Source organism: Mesocricetus auratus, unplaced genomic scaffold (genome assembly GCF_017639785.1).
Source record: "Mesocricetus auratus isolate SY011 unplaced genomic scaffold, BCM_Maur_2.0 Super-Scaffold_100676, whole genome shotgun sequence".
In the NCBI taxonomy this organism is placed as follows: Eukaryota; Metazoa; Chordata; class Mammalia; order Rodentia; family Cricetidae; genus Mesocricetus; species Mesocricetus auratus.
The window spans coordinates 40,899,247-40,914,959 of record NW_024429266.1 but is presented as its reverse complement, the minus strand read 5'-3'; positions in this window follow the sequence as shown (position 1 = coordinate 40,914,959).

The window sequence follows — 15,713 nt, the reverse complement described above, 5'->3', positions numbered from 1 at the left end:
GTAATCCCAATTTACCTAGATAGTTAACCAAGGAGGGTAGACAAATCCTTCTACTGTTATGGTCCAGCTTCAACAGTTCAAAAAAGAAATTTTTTTTTTAGAAAATAAAAAAGGGGGAATAATGTCCCCAGTCCCCACATGACTCATCAAATAATACACTCCTCATTTAAAAATTTTATAATGTGAATGCCAGGGAGCTTCAGACAGATTCTGGCATGATGGAACTTGAGCAACTATTGCTCAGGTCAAATGGAGACATCCATGCACTAAACAGTGGAGAAGACCCTAATTTGGGGTCGAGGGCATGTTTGTGTTTTCTTGTAGGAAAAGAATAAAAGCTTCGACATGGAGCAGAGAAAAACTGGACCTGAGACCATGGGAGCCTACCTAAGCCAGTTTGAGTGAGATCTCCTAAATCAGTGTTCCTGACCCTTGCTGTCATCGAATCTAGAGCCCAAGAAAGAAAGAAAACAGTCGGTTCGAGATTTCCAGTTTCTCAACAGACCTGCTGCATCAACCTTCCAGACCCATGAGTTTTCATTGTGAAGCCAACAGAAAAAAAAAAGGACCCATTTAAAACCTTTGGACATTCGTATGGACTGTGATGAGGGGCAAAAGCCTCTTTTAAGTAATTGAACAGGACATGGTCACTTGAAATATCAGACTTGATGGTTCCTGTTTCTGGAATCATGACTAGGCTAGTGTATTTTTCTAGAGAGGTGCAACTTGTCCTAATGCGACAAAAAGGAGACTTTGACTCAAGTCGCATAATCAGCTGACGTTAAATCAACAAACTGCATCACCACAGGAACAAATTGGTGCTCTGTGGATAGTGCAACAAGCCTATTGTTCATATTTTTCATAATGCTACATGTGTAACATCAATGATTGTACCTAATGTATCTGTGCAAGTGCACTTTCTAAATGCTTTCCTGAGCAGATCTTGGAACAATTGTAAACTTCATCAAATTGTAAATGTAAATCACATGCGGGTTACCCTTGTAACAGAATGTAAATCACGTGTGGGTTACCCTTGTAACAGACGAAGGCTGGTAGAATGTTATGGCCCAGATCTAGTGATGGGTACGGTGATGGAGAGGCGCTATGTCAATGGGGGTCCTGGAAATAGTGGCAGTGGCGGTAGGCATTCTGGCTTTATGCCGGGCTCAAACGTGCCTTGTTCCAGAGGCAAGAGATCCGTAACCAAGTATTGCTTAGCCTAGCCCATGGCAATCCCGATAGCCATGAAGGTTGGTTACAGATGATTTAAAGTTGGGGTACTCTGATGACGGGCCACCTGTGGGGAAGACCCCTCCCGCCTAAGACAGGGGTTCAAGGTCCCCCAAGGACGGGAAAGGGAGGGTGACCCTACTTGACCTAAGCCAGGAGTGCCTCATTTAAAAATAAAAAGGGGTGAATTGTGGGAACACCAGACCTTGAGCAGAGACCCACTTCCCCTTCTGCCTGGGAGTAGGCAGCTGTAAGACAATGTTTACTAAAAACAATACAATGCCTGGGGGCATTAAGTTCCTGGAAAAGGCCTGCCTACAGAAACCACCCTGACCTCGACCTTGTCCAAAGACTAACCACCTCTTCTGCCACGCCCAGATCAGTTTCTGGGGTGAGAGCAGAACCAGCCAGGGTAGAGGAGAGAGCAGAAGCTTCTCTGGTGGGAGCCTTTCTTAGGAAGTTTTCTTGAACCTTTTTGGGGCCTGCTTAAAGTTTTCTTTACATCGTTGAACGAGTCTCTGTGTTGTCAATCCCCGACACCCTCCGCATGTTCTCGGACACAGGCCGCGCAGCAGACGCGACAATTAGCTTGGGCCCTTCACCCCGCCACCATAGTGGATGACTGGAGAAAGACCCCAAGCAACCTAGAGGCAGGGATCTTAAAGGGCAGCATAAGAGGAGTGTCTAGGGGTATGGAACAGTCTCAGAATTGGTGAGCTTCCAAGTTTGGATGACCTGTCCTGTGTTGATTGGTCAACTGGTTGTTACGGCCCATAGGCCCACCCAGGGTGGTTGCTATGCTCTGCTATGCTATGTCACTGTTGTGCACTTGTCCGTAAAGCACACCCAGAGCCGTAAAGCACAGCCCAGCCAACTAACTTCTGATTGGTTCTTTGCCACGAGGAGGGCATCTGACCTCTTAGTGACCAGGACAGGAACGGCAAGGTCATGCAAGCACTTGGTAGCCTGAAATGGCTGCTAAAATGGGGGACTGGTCACTACAGTGACAAGTACCCGTACCTGGTTTCTTAATTAGGGCTTTATTGCTGTGAAAAAACACCATGACCACAGCAATTCTTATAAAGGAAAACATTTAATTGGGCTGGCTTACAGTTTCAGAGGTTTAATTCATTATCATCTTGGGAAGAAGCTTGTCCTGGCACAGACAGACGTGGTGCTGAAGAAGACAAGAGTTCTGCATCAGCAGGCAGTAGAAAGACAAAGACATTGAGCCTGGCTGGAGCATATGAAACCCCAAAGCCCACCCTCAGTGACACACTTTCTCTAACAAGGCCACACCACCTAACAGTGAGCCTATGGGCACCACTTTTATTCAAACCACCACACCCTCAGAGCCACCTTAACAGATCTTGTGGTTTGTCATGTAAGATAGGCTTTTGGTAACACAGGCTGTCCTGGAACTTATTATGTAGCCTAGGCTGGCCTTAACCTCAAGACAATCTTTCTGCTTCATCCTCCCAAGTGCTCGGATTGAAGTTGTGAGTTACAATACCCAGGCAATACTTTAAACAAAGTACAACTCATTGCAGAGTTCCATGTACATTTACTCTGAAAAAGAAATGCTTGATGAGAGTTGGTGGCACATGCCTTTAATCCCAGCACTCTGGAGGCCGAGGCAGGTGGATCTCTGTGAGTTCGAGGCCAGCCTGGTCTATAGAACGAGTTCCAGGACAGCCTCCAAAACAATACAGAGAAACCCTGGCTCGAAAACAAAAACAAAACAAAACAAAAAAAGAAATGCTAGAATTACATAAAAGCCAAATCCCCAGAGAAGAACTCAAGAAATAGATCATTATTTCACAAAATAAAGAACACAGAACAAACCATCTCTAGTTCACATTTCCAGTTGATTTCTTAGATTATCATAAAAGCAGTCGGTGTTTGCTACCTTTACAAGCCAGCCTCCACCACCTCCTCCTTATCTCTGGACCTCCCATCACATGGCCTCTGTGGGGATGGCGTTCCCTTACCTTTCATGTTTCCTATTGTTCCTAGTAGGTGATGTGGTAGCATTATTGCGTGACTTTTCCCTGGCTGTTGACCAAAACACTGTTCATGATGACGGCCTTCACAAACACGGGGCGGGGAAACTGTGCATGCTTTCCAGGGAGTGTCGTGCACTGACTTAGTATTCTGAAAGAAGCTACGTAAAGGGGCCAATGGGTAAACACTCTGGCTCCTTAAGCAGAAAAAAGAGGTGGCGATGATGCATGATACAAGAATGTTCCTTTCGCTCACACCCTGAAACCTCCCCTGTAAAATGCAAAATTTCTCTAACATTAGCATGCTACATTTTATTTAGACTTGATTTATCTATATTAATAATAATCTCAACTGCTGAGCTTTTTGAAATGCTCATCAATTTGGAGAAAGTCCTGCTTGAAAGAGAGAGCTTGAACAATCCAGGCTGGTGCGGGTGGTGCTAGCAGGGGTGGGAGCAGGGGGATTAAGGCCAGTCTGTATCTGACTCACACACAAAAAAAATCATGCTTGTATCCAAATTCCAATTTGGGGGAATTTTGAGCCAGATCGATTGACATGTATTTTTTCTCATTTTAATTACTCTTCATTCACATACAAAGGAATACATACCATGTCATAAATACTCTTAAAATGAATTTATATAAATAGGTTAGTTTAGAGCAGGATTTGTATTTATGTTTAGCAATTTAAAGCACTGTTTGAAATCACCACAGAGGCATAGTAATAATGAAGCAATCATGGGTCTCTGGGCCAATTCAGACACTATAAATCAAGCACATTCCCTATCAGAAATACTCAGATTATCAAGGCACGGTAATGCACTAGACACCCAGCTCTCTGGCTTTGCAGTTAGGTAACCTGGTGTACCCTAGCTCTACCCATTTCCAGCCTTGTAGCAAATAAAACACCCACATTCCTTGGCTTTAAAAGGTAAAATAGGATATGGGGATATAGCTCTGTTGGTGGTATCTGCCTAGCACACAGGGAGCCCTCAGTATAGCTTGAGGTACAGACCTGTAATCCAAGACCCATTCTGAGTGGTAGGAGCAGCAGAGGTTCAAGGTCGTCCTCAGCTACACAGCTCACTCAGTGCTAGTGGAGAGTAGAAGATGTGCCAAAAAACCGAACAAACACCAAAAAAAACAAAAACAAAAACAAAAAACGACAACAAAAACCCCACAAGTTCTTTTCCTGTGGTTAGAAAAATGAGTCTTGTTCGACAAGTACAGACCTTCAAAAATCTTTTTTTCAATTCAGTTTCTTAAGTGACTTGAATGTTTGTCTAATATTTGATCACACCAAAAAAAGATAGTAATAGTAGTGTGCAAATACTGATGTTGACTATAATCCTACAGGTTTTGTTCAGTTAAAAGCAGCTGTTTTTTCTTTTTTTGTTTCAAACTATAATTCAAGGCAAATTAACATTTTTTAAATTGCTATTTTCATGTGTGTGGGGTGTGTGTGTGTGTACGTGATACTGCATTTGTGCAGGACAGAGGACAGACAACATATAGAAGTTGGTCCTCGATCTAGGCTCTCTGCATATGTGTGGCAGATGTGTAGCTTGGCCTGTTTGTGGGGCTCCTGGCAATCAGAGCAGGGACTGTTCCTGGTGCTGTGACTGACTCGTGGGAACCTATTCCTCATGCTGGATTGCCTTGCCCAGCCTGAATACAGGGGGAGGTGCTTGGTCTTATGGTAGCTTGATATGCCATGCTTTCCTGATGCCCACCAGAGGACTGGAGGAGTACCACTTTCTGAGTGACGGGAGGGATGGATGAATGGAGGGGTGAAGGAGAGGGGAACTGAAGGAGTGGGCAGGCAGGTGGGCAGGGAGGCTTCGACTGGGATATAAAATCAATCAATAAATAAGTTAAATTAAAAATAAATAAATAAAAGAAGTTGGTCCTCTCCTCCCATCCCAGGGCTAGGTCCCAGGGATCAAACTCGGGTCATCAGACTTGCTAGCAGGTGCCTTTATTACCTTCTCACAAAGCCATCTCATAAGCCTTTCTTTTTCTTTTCCTTTTTTTTTTTTCTTAACTTTTGAGCTAGGATCTCTTTCTTTAGGTGGCCCTGACTGTCCTTGTCTTTTCAGAGATTCTCCTGCCTCTGTTTTCAATCGTTGATATTATAGGAAGGAGCCTCAACACTCCACCAAACTTTTACTGTTCTAGGCTATGCAAATCTGTAATAAGGTACTTATCTGGACAAACAATTCAAATATTGTCATGAAACTTTGTGCAGGGGCCCTTAATATGGTCCACATTATGGCACTATGGCAGCATGGCTGCTCAGCACTGAAAGGGGAAACAAGAAAAGAGAATTATATATGGACAGAGATTAAGAATGTCACAGGAAGAGTTTTCAATCGAGACATCACCAAAATATAATTTCAGCGAAAATCCACATTTTCAAGTCACCTAAAAGGTCTTAGTAAAAATGCGTCAGAGGAATGAAAGCCAAAATCGTCTCTATAGTTTTCCTCTGCTGCTGGTGTTGGTAGCTTTGGCAGTAGTGTTGTTTTCCCTTTCTTGTTATTGTCTTTGTCTGTTTTTTTTTTTGTTGTTTGTTGTTCTGAGACGTGTCATGAAATCTTGTCTTCTCCAGTCTCTACCTTCCAAGTGCCAATGTCACAGGCCTCCTCTGCCACTACACTGGGCTGCCATGCTGCCTTGGTCTGTCTTTATTTTATAAAGCTCAAAGTGTTCTAGTTACATGAAGTGGATGCTTACGTCCTCCCAAAATTTATGTGTGAATTCTAATCTGTGTTTACTATTTGGTTGTCTAAGGAAATAATGGACCTAGTCAGAGGAGTCCCAGGGGACTCTGGGGAGCACTGGTCCCTTCATTCTCTCTCTCCACACTGTGTTCTCCTCCTAGCCCTCTGCCTTTCACCAAATGCCCAGAGAAAAGTGGTAATGAGAACACACAGGGAGAGCACAGATTTGCTTAACCTGGGGAGAGAGACTAAAATGGATGGGCCTTTGTCAGAGGAATGCCTTGGTATGTAGCACACCCTCCCTGGACTTTTTAGCTTCAGGGCTTTTACTATTCGTGTGCTCTACCAGGGGGAAGAGGCCTGCAATCAGCTGGGTTAAAGAGCCTAGGTAGGGAAGGAGGTGACATGGTTTAAACACCTTTCGAGGTACTGCTATTACACAGTGTTCTAAACACAGTCATGCTAGTCACTGTGGTTCCTGGGCATTTATGACTAAAAGCTGAAATGCGGGAGTGTTCTTATATTAGGGCTGGAATAAGACACCCAGCATCTTAAAATGTCAGAAAAATGTCCGATAGCCTGAAGAACCTATATTTTTACAGAAAATGCATGAACGAGATGAAATGAATAAGTTTAACAAAATTTCTTTTTTGGGGGGAATGACTTCTAGACACACCGATGCAGATCTGAAATTTATTTTTTCCCAAGTGGGCCTGATGATTCATGCCTTCAATCTTAGCCCTTAGAAACCAGAAACAGGCAGATCTCTCTGAGTTCTAGGGCTACAGAAAGCTTATTTTCTCTGTTTGCATTGTCAGATAATACACATGAAAACAAGATATTTTCAAGTTGTCTAGCTTTCTGAGACCAACGCCTGAAGTGTATCTGTATGACCTATATTAACTGTACCACTCAAGCTAAAATTCTCTCTCTGTCTCTGTCTCTGTCTCTCTCTCTCTTTCTCTCTCTGTAGCCCACGATGGCCTAGAACTGGAAATCCTCTTGCTTTAGCCTCTAAATGTTGAGATTTTAAATATAGACAATTACTGTCACTGTTTTATTTTGTTTTGTTTTGAGACAGAGTCCTACCATGTGATAATCCTGACTTCCTGGAACTCGCTATATAGATCAGAATGCCCTCAAACTTACAAAGATTTCCTGCTTCTGACTCCTGAATACTAGGACTAAACGCTTGTGCCACCATGCCTGGTGTGACTCTTTTTGCTTTTGTATAGGGTAAGACATGGATAACTTTGTATTTATTTTCATAAAAGAATATAATTTTCACAATGATAATTGCAAATAGGGTCATAAATATAAATACATAAAATATATGAAGTGTTCTTCTCTAGTTAAAAACTACAAACAGAATTTTTTTTTGAAAATCATAAAAGGAGCTAGATGTGGTGGTATATTCTTATAAGCTCAGCATTTGGGACACTGAAGCAGAACTGTCACAACTTCTGTCTAGCCAGACTGTACAACTCTCTTATTGACTCCTTTTTTAGTTGAGGAATGAACAAAATGTTAACTATGGATGCAAATAAAAGTTTACTCATATGAGCACAATGTATTTAACACAGCACCATGAGATAATACCAGCTTTCTAGGATTCTGGCTGATTTGCTAAGTTAAAAGGTCCAAGCCAACAACAGCTATGCATTTTAGCTGTGAACCTATATTTACTTTTCGGCACTTTCTTTCCTTGCTGTGTATATATAGCATTATTTTGTTGTTGTGAAGCAAAGGCAGAGTGGATTCTCCATCGCTGACAGGGAATCAGCAATAACAGGGTAGCGCTTGGCCTCAAACTCACCATGTAGATAAGGATGACCCGGAACTCCTGATAACCCTGCCTGTACCTGCCAAGTGCTGGGATTTCAGGTATGCGCAACCAGCTGTTTTGTACCTTCTCAGCCAGGAAACACACAACTGATTTTCTTCTTGTTGTTGTTGACCTGGAAGCGTAAGTGGGAGGCACTGGGCCCTCTACAGTACTGCAGCTCAGCTTTGCAAGTGTGAGTAACATGGCTGCTGAGGGACGCTGGGCAGCTCTGTGGGTCAGCTGTTAGGCCATCTTGTTGTGATCCATGACCCTGCTACATCCCTGCTGAGGTGTGGCTGGCTACTTCAAACATTCCACTGAAGCAGCTCTAGTGACGCCACTGCTTAGCTGTTTATTGTTTACTGCTGCTTTACTTTGATTTGGTCCTCTGCTGAGGAGAGTGAGACAGGAAAGGCTGGTCAGCCACTATCTCGCTGTCTTGCACAGCCAGACAAGACAGGCATAGGGGACATTTGAAAAGGATTCTAGCTCTGTGAGGTTGGGGCTTTCCAGGAATCTGGAAGCTCTACAAGCCCCGTCCTTTTAGGAGTATGATTCAGCATCGTGATCTGAATGAGAAGGCCTCCCTCCCATAGGCTCAGGCATTTAACACTTGGTCCCCAGTTGGTGGAGCTGTTTGGGGAGACTTCGGAGCTATGGCCTTGCTGGAGAAGTCGAACCATTGGACCTTTAACCCCAGCACCTAAGAGGCAGGGGCAAGCAGATTTCTGTAAACTCAAGGCCAGCCTGGTGTATATAGTGAATTCCAGGCCAACAGGGTCAATATAGGGAGACTCTGTCATGAAAGGAAGGAGGGGAGGGGACGGGAGGGAGGGAGGGAGGGAGGGAGGGAGGGAGGGAGGGAGGGAGGGAGGGAAGCAAAAAGTCCAGGACCATATTTCTAAAGGAGAAAAATGATGTTGCCTTATTGAGGGGACAGCAGAGTACCATGTCTAATCTGCAGAGGCTAAAATTTGCTATTGAAATAAATGTACAGTTACATCTGGTGGCACTTGCCAGCAACTCAACCCTGAGTGGTAGAAACAGAAGGATCATAAGTTCAGGGTCAGCCTGGGCTTCCTGTTGAGACACTATCCATAAAAGACTCTGTGTGTGTGTGTGCGCGCGCGCGCACGCGTGTGTGTGTGTGTGTGTGTGTGTGTGTGTGTGTGCGTGCGTGTGTGTGTGTGTGTGTGTGTGTGTGTGTGAGCACAAACATGTTACTTATATGAAAAACAGTCTTTTCACTTAAGGCACAAAGAAGTCAGAAGATCAGAAAGACTACTGTGAACAAATGGCCTGGTGTTTCCTTGGCTTCCAACAGTTTATCTAACTTACTTAAACCATGTGGATTCCTGGATCCCATCAGAGAAGTGAATGTCTGTACAAGCTTGAGTGAGGGCTGGAGAGATGGTTCAGTGGTCAAGAGCATTGGCTGTTCTTCCAGAGGATCTGGTTCAATTCCCAAGGTCCATATGGTGGCTCACAAGTCTAATTCCAGTCCCCAAGCACCTAACACCCTCTTCTGGCTTGTAAGTCAAAAATGAAAAGAGAAAGCCTGAATGAATATAAGAAGACTGTAGGGTCCAGGAAACAACTGTGTTTCAGAACTAGAGGGAAATAGTTTTTGTTACTTTTGTGCAGTTATGATAGGAAAAGAAATCCTGTCCTGGGATTCCCCAGTAATTGTTGGCACTGATCACAATCCAAGCCGCTCAAAGATAGTCAAGAATATGTTTGTTTTTTACAGGAACTCTTTTTAGGAGGTGGCAGGGGTGTGAATGATTAAGGTAAAGAGTAGGAGTGAAAATGTTTATAAAGGATCATAAATAAAATGAATTCTGAAGTAACTCCCTCTGAATGAATTTGAGCAATCCTGTTGGGGCTTTCTTGCCTTCCAAACAACTTTATTAAACCAGGAAATGTGTCAGCAAGACCTGGGATAGACATGACAATGGATGGTGTGTAATTGTAAGCCTTCTCCTGTAAGTCAGTAGGAGATTCTGCAAGTCAGTAGGAGATTGCTCAAACTCTCCTAGGGTTAAAAGGTTGTTTTTCCTATCTCAGAGGCTCTCCCTACAGGGTCTTCTTCTCCCACCTTGAATTCATTTATCCTGCTAGTTGTGTTTATGACTTAAGTCATAGAAATATTAAGGAAGTCAGTGTTGTTCTTTTAAGTTACTGGCGTGCAATGGAACACGAACCAGAAGATACATTAACCATGAAGTTTATTATAGGAGGTGAAGAGCGAGAGGGGGTGAACGGAGATGGGAGGAGAGAGGGAGGAGGGGGGCAAGAGAGCATAAGTGGACGGGCCTTTTAAAGGGTCCTTTTGCACCTGAGTGCAAACTAATTCTCATGGAATCCTGGGCTGACCAGAGTACTGCCTGACTGCACTCTGCCAGGTGACGGGGCGGGCCAGCCTAATGCCTGAAACCTTACATTCAGCTTAATAAGAAAGTGGAGTGGGTCGGGAAGAGATCTGGCCTCAAAGGATAAACAAGAGCTATAGAAAAGAACACTTGAAACAGGAGGAAAAAGAGAGGAACAAAAAACAGATTTTTAAAAAACTGGAGAAACTTGCCAGGCGGTGGTGGCACACGCTTTTAATCCCAGCACTCGGGAGGCAGAGGCAGGCGGATCTCTGTAAGTTCGAGGCTGGGCTTGACCGACAGCCTCCAAAACAATACAGAGAAAGCCTGTCTCGCAAAAACAAAAACAACAACAACAACAAAAAAACTGGAGAAACTCAAGAAGTTCAATCTTTAACACAGAGATAAGCATAGAAAAACAAAATAGCAAAAAACTTAAGGACGCTTTGTTGAATTTAAATTTCTTTTGAGTTATTAAATGTCACATAGTGGAAAAAGCCAACATACTGCAGCCTAAAAAATCGAAACAGAGATAAACCATGATGTTACAGACTTTTGGGAAAAAGAAGAGAACCCAACTGTTTCCAGAGCAAAGATGAGGAGAGAGATATCGAAAGAATGAAAACGGGTTCTCAGGAGCAGCACAAAAATTTAGGGAAGCATGGATCTAGACTCTGAGAAAGCACTTCCTGTCAACATGGAAATAGTCTACAGCTCACTAAGTTCTGAAGTGTAAGCCTGTGGAAGTCTACAGCTCACTAAGTTCTGAAGTATAAGCCTGTAGAAGTCTACAGCTCACCAAGTTCTCATGTGTAAGCCTGTAACAACTTTTTCAGATTGCACAAGAACTAAATCTGAAAGAAAGCTCAAGACGCCTTTGAGAAGATTGCTACAGGAACATAATGACATAAAACAAAAGCAAACAGTGGTCCTGTTAAACCATTTATTCCATAGAGCAGAGTGAAAGAAGTTCATGTTGATGACGAGGACGGAAGCCCCCAAAAGAGTGACTCAGCAAATCCCCTGCAGGATGACTAAATGAAACAAGTCACTTGATAACCTAGAGAATGAGGCCTCCAGATTATAAAAAGAAAATCTTGTGTGTGTGTGTGTGTGTGACTGAATAATTATATGATAGAGATTTTGAAAGATAGTATTAACACTACTAGTTTATTAATAATGTTTTAGCATTAATAATTTATTAGACACATTAGAATGTTTATCAGGAATTGTAGTTCTAAAATACTAAATATATGAAAAAATAATTTTACCTGAAGGGAAAAGTTGGGTTAAATACAAAAGCTATTTACTCTTTCTATATTACTTGTACGTATAAAATGATAATATAAGAACTTCATTTAAAACAAGTCCTGGTTGAGTTGAGGCAGGTTGACAGGATGTACAGCATAGGCATGAAATCGATTGGACAATCAAACTTTGTACACTTTTCAGAAACTTTCTATTAAATTTTGAAACATTAACTTCATCTTTCTACTAAAGGATGGAGCAACATGATGATACCATTACAGAAGTAATGCCAAAGGAGGACTGGGGACACAGAAGCTGTTTCTTCGGGGACAGTGAAGGTTTCCTTTGCAGTCAGGTTTACAGATTTGGGTCATATGTGGAAAAGCATGACTCTGAGGATCATATCTTCAGCCCTCTTCAGTCAGTTGTCTACGAAGATAATCCCATCTCAATGGTGATTACTTTCTGTCATTATCTGTCAATGATAGTATTGTTATCGACTATTCACCCCAAACTGGAAATATGGAGTCACTTTGCCAGTTCCTTCTTACCAATTCCCAACCTTTCCTGGGTTCTGTTGATACTAATATCTAAATATTTATAGGCTTTTACTTGTTCCTGCTTGCCTAGTCAGTCTTTTCTAATTCGGATTCTGAATTACAGACAGGCATGGCATATGTCTTTGATCCTAGAGGTGGAGGCAAGAAGATTGGAGTTCCAAGATCATCTCAGGTACATACTAAGTTTAAGATCAGCATGGACTTAGGAGTGAGATTTTGTATCACAAACAAAAACTAAAAAATTAAAAATCCCTTAATCTTCTTTATACATATTCTTTCAACTCTGTCTTTGCTTAGGCACTAAAGAGATCTTATAAAATTTACATCTATACCAATAGTAGTTCTAGTACTTTGTATATATGTGTGTGCGTGTGCGTGTGTGTGTGTAAGTGTGTGTGTGTATATGACTTTAGAAAATGGAAATGTTTAGTGATGCTAATATAAATGTTAAAGGATTCAAAGGGGGCTAGGGAAATGACTCAGTGGTTAAGAGCACTTGCTGCTCTTCCAGAGGACCTTGGTTTAATTCCCAGAACACCTTGGCAGCTCACAACTGTCTGAAACTTCAGTTCATATAAACATTCATACACATAAAATGAAAAGACTAAAATAAAATACTAAAAAGAACTCTAAATGATTTGGTAATTAAAATCAATTTTAGTAAAAAATTATGATTGTATTATTCTACCCAAAATCAAGCATTAATTTATTAGTACTCATTACCATTCATCAAGGTTGCTAGGTGTCTGCTAAGGCAAGTGTATATGGTTTTGTATAGTTTACATTCCAGTGGGGAGAGACAGACACTTCCTAAATGAATAATAGATGTTGCTAAGTGCTTTACAGAGATCATCATAGATATTTATGTAGGGAATTTTTTTATAGAGAACAATGTAGTCTTGAAAGGTTGGATGACAATTTGAGCAGCAGAAGCCTGAAATCAATGAGAATTATGTGGTTACCTGCAAGAAATGTGTGCCAATACAAAGCAAAATGGAGCCAAGAATGTGGCTTAATTGGTAGAAGACTTACCTAGTATTCATGTGTCCCTAGGTTGGATCCCCAGTATCTCAGAAACCCAGCATGTCTGCATATGCCTCTACGCCCAGTAATTGGGAGGTCGAGACAAGAAGACTGAATCTTGACTACAGCAAGAGTTCAAGGCCAGCTTAAGATGAATGAGATCCTGTCTAAATATAACAAGAGAGATGTGGAATAGGAATGGAGAGAGAAAGGAAGGATGGGAAGGAGGGTCAGAGGGAGGAAGGAAGGAAGGAGAGGGGAAGAGAGAAAGAGAAAGGAAAAGAAAGAAAAAAGAAAGGGAGAGGGAGGAGGAAAGGAAGGAGAGAAGAAAAAGATGGGAGGAGGAAGGAAGGAATAAAGTCAAGGAGAAGAGATAGAGGAAGAGACAGGGGAGGGTGGAAGGAAAGAAAGAAAAGAAAGAAGAAAACAAGCAAACGCCCTGAAATAGAAGTCATATTAGCAGACACCAGGGTTGAGTTGCCGATGTGGAATTGAACAGAGACACATGGGCAGTCTCAGAGGCATAATCAATTGACTAAAAGAATGTGTACTGCTGGCTAGAGGCCATCTCAGTGAAGTGGTTGTGGTACAGCGACAAGGACCTGAGTTTGATCTCTGGGTCCCAGGTGAAAAGGCAGATCATAGCGGTGCATGCTGTAATCCCAATCCTGGGAAGATGGACACATGCAGATCACAAGGGTTTACTGCTAGTCAGCCTAGCCTGCTTGGTGTGTTCTAGGCCAGATAAGAAAGACTGTGTCTGAGAAACAAGGTGGACAGTCCACCCAAAGTACCACCGGCTGAGGACCATATGTTCAAACAAACCTAAGGGAGCATTTTACATCTGACTACAAAAAGGGACTTTTTCATGAATACTCTACCTGTTATTACACGTACTTCTACATACAATTTCATGCATAAAATACCGTTAGTATCTTAAATCTCCACCCATGCTGTGTGTTCTAGTATTGTAGTGAATTATGGGTCACCTTCAGACACTCCGGCTCTGTACCCTGTGTGTAAGTCTTGTGGACCCCACTCTTCACCCTGCTTTCCTGCCTCAGAAATGCTTGGACTGTTTGAGCATCAACAAAGAGTCCAGTAGATTAGAATAAGCGAGCAAGACAAAGCTAGTCGAAATGAGCTAGCAAAGAAAGCTGTGTGCTGAAACATCCAGAGCAACACAGGACTTGTGGAAGAATGGATTCTTCCTAAAAGTCATGGAAAGTCTCCAGAGCCTTTGGATAGAGGTATGACAAAGACTAACCACACGTAGTGAATCCGTTTACCAGTTTGATTCTTTAGTCTGGTGTCTCTCTCATCCTGTTTTTCAAAGGTCTTTTTGTTGTTTTCTCATTGTGTTTGTCTGGAGGTGCCCTGAGATTCCTGATCCTAAAGTCTCTATTTTCTGAGTGCTGGATTACAGGTATGCACAGCATACTCTCAGCCTTGCATTGTGTTTGTGAGAAGATCTTAACATTTGTAGATTTTACCAGGGTAGTTTAGGGAAAAGGAGGATAGCGGAAGTCTTCAGGAGGGGATGTGGTGTATTCTCTGTCAATGCCCAAATATGCCTTGGGTTAAAGGCCAATTTTATTTAGGAAACTGTATTGCTGACAGAAAGATTTTACTCTCGTAGCTACCTTAGGGCTAAACGTAATATACACATGGGCTTATGCAAAATGACCATGCATTTCCTCTTTCCACCCCTGCTGTGGGTTACATTACAAAGCATTCCTCAGATGACTAACAAGGAAGACTGCTGGGCCCAAATTATTAATTTTTCCCCATTGCAAACTGACTTTCTCTTGTGGAAGGAAAGATAATTGATGGTATTTCCTGATTACATACTTGCAACTCCAGGACCAAAAAAAGAATGCAGTGCTCTGGTTTTAATAACAGTTCCAAAAGGAAAGCTCTGGTAGGCCTTGCTGGGATCATATGCTCATGTTGGCTCCATTACTGAAACTATAGGAATGGATGAGTCACCCTGACAGGCCAGGTTCCGATGGGCACCCAGCCCAGCCCTGGGGTGAGGTGCTGTGCCCACCTTCTTTGACATCCTTTTCTTCTTACTCCTTTTATTTTTAATTACTTCTTTTATTTTTTTGAGATTACAATTACATCATCTTCCCCTACCATTTCCTCCCTCCAAACCCTCCCGTACATCTCTACTTGCTCTCTTTCACACTCATGACCTCTTTTTTATTAATTATTGTTACCTACTCTCTCTCACACACACACATGTATGTATGTATGTATATGTGTGTGTATATACATATATGTGCACACACACCCCCACACACACATATGTATTCCTACATACGTAAGTACAACCTATTCAGACTGTATAATGTTACCTGTACACATGTTTTCAATCCTTTCCTTACTCCACTCTTCTCTTTGTGGGTTATTTGGTTTTTGGAGATGGGGTCTGGCCCTATAGTCCAGGCTGGCCTGGAATTTGTGATCTCTTGCTTCAGTTCCCAATACTGGGATTACAGACATGTACTACCACAAATAGTGTTTACTCTACTCTAATTCAGAGTGTATACTCCAGAAGTACCGTGGGGATAGTACAGAGCTCGGGGTCCACAGATCTAGATTTGTAAAAACTTGGCTCATTTTTTCTTAAAGTTCACTAAGCTTGCTTCTGAGTTTCTCAAACAGGATACTAATGAAGCCAAAGGAAAAATACAAGTAAAACATGTGACAGAGGAAAGCTAGGA